Source organism: Corylus avellana, chromosome ca9, assembly GCF_901000735.1.
Source record: "Corylus avellana chromosome ca9, CavTom2PMs-1.0".
In the NCBI taxonomy this organism is placed as follows: domain Eukaryota; kingdom Viridiplantae; phylum Streptophyta; class Magnoliopsida; order Fagales; family Betulaceae; genus Corylus; species Corylus avellana.
Window position 1 is genome coordinate 21147452 of NC_081549.1, and position 2283 is coordinate 21149734.

Genomic DNA, 2283 nt, shown 5'->3' on the forward strand with positions numbered 1-2283 from the left:
TTGCTTTAGAAAGTGGACGGACATTGCGCCATATCGCTGTTGTGGGTGGATGGCTATATGAGTCTAGTCTTCGCATGCGCAACATGGTCCAACGAGGTAATCAATTACCCAAGCCAAGCCGATTGTCGATGGGGTAATCAATTATGAATTTCTTCAATCCACTTAATAACGTTTCTCAACTTGCCGATCGAGCTGATTTCAGACCCACCTCACATTATACATATATTACAATCTCTATTCTCTAATTATTAAAGTGACAAGAATCGTGTCAATTTTTTTATTTTTTTATTTTTATTTTTTTGAATTCAAAGTTGGGGAAAAGAAAAAAGGAAGTTACAAGAACACAAACAAAAAGATAACCTAGTAACAATTGAGAATGAGTCAAATAAATGACTCGGCCCATCAAGCGAACCAAAGCGGCTTAAAAAGGCTGTAATATATGGCCATGTTGCGTAAACAGAACAAAACCCCAAAGGGTGGCCGACACGCATCACTAGTCAAGGAAGAGCAAACCTGAACATCAGTAGTCGGAAAAATTCTATCAAAAATAGAAAAGTAGGCAAGTTTAAGGAACTAGCCAAAAAAAGTTCAGCTCATAATAACTATCCACTTAATGTTTTTTTTTTTTTTTTTTTTTTAATTTAATTTAAACTTAAAGTACTTTTAAACAGCTCAAGAAGCCAGCTTACATATGAGCATTTGCTTAGTCTAACTAGTCGAGTATGGAGCCCGAGTCAATACATCAAGGCACTTAGATTCAAAGAGAGAAGATATGCATCTTTTTATAGATAAGCAAACTTAAAAATTGGTATTTTTTTAGTAATGTGAGACAAGTTAACAGATTGTGTTTTCTTGCCTCCTGTTGTATTTTTCATCAGTGCTGTGTCAAAGTAGTATAAGAAATTGTGACACCCCCGCCTAGACACGTGGTAATTATTTTCACTGAGAGTATAAAAAATATGAATTACCTCATCGGACTCATTAAAATCAATGGCGTAAATCTGTAAGTGAGTGAGATCTTTTCTATCAATCTAATGACAGAGCATCAAATTAGCACATAACAACAAGAGATCCTGAAAGTCTAATAGAAGAACTCAGGTATCACCCAACACTGGATCTTTTTTCCTTCAGTATAGTTGGGGAAAAAGCAAACAAAAAAGTCTCTTGAGTACTGCACAGAAGGATTAGTTAAAAATTAAAATCATTGAATATAACTACATTTGCAAAATGCAGGAAATCCCACTAGAAAAATAATTCAAAGATCAACTTCCAGCTTTACAGTCTTGGACAAGATAAGAGAAAACCTTATTTCGAAGTAAGGATAATATCCACAAAGCTTTGGGAAAATGCTCAGATATTGCTCTGAAAAAGAGATGCTTTGAATTGTCAACATACAAAGCTTCCTGGCAGTGTACTTAATTTGATACAGAAAGAAAATCTCAGTGGGAAAATAAAAAAATATATTTAAGTCAATAAAACTTGAACCATCAGCATTAAAGTTTGCAGATAAAATGACAGTTAGCTTAGGAGTACGTAACACTTGAAGCGGCAATGTAAAAATCTGATTTTTAATGTCAAAGCCACATCTTCAAACTGCCACCTCCTTGAGTCACCAATTCATTGTATATGGAGGCTTCACATTAATTAACACTTGAAAGATATCAGAATGGGAGCCATACAATTTATAATCTACCTATAAAAATTAACATACCGAAGTGTAATTTTGGGTATGGTGGCATTAAGATAGTTTTGAGAAAGGTTTCCAAGATCAGAAGGAATGGTCCCTGTTAAGAGGTTCTTTTCAAGATGGGCTGAGTAGAATTGAGTTGCATTGGCTAGGGATGAAAACTCATTTTCAGACATGAATCTGTGCAAACCGGTCAATGGTGGAATTAGATTTCCATGGAATTAATCATATTTCTTGCAAATTGATTTGCTTTAGAAAGAGGACGGACATTTCGCCATATCGCTGTTGTGGGTGCATGACTAGGATTTAACTTTGGTCATGATGAGCCTTGAAAGGCTACTTTTACAGTCCCAATTGTAAAGCGACACATAAGCAAAAAGAAAAATCCACAAAAATATCATACACCTCCACACACAATTATTTGAGCTCAAAAGAGAGAGGATTGTTGCTGGGTGGCAGGTCACACCAGACCCGTGGAGTGGGTCACGGCCAGACCCGTGGGTCTAAAATTACATAGATCCACCGATCTGGGGCAAAGACACCAATTTTTGTGGTTATCTAGCCAAAAGGAGTCACAGTTGCGATGCGTGTGGCGC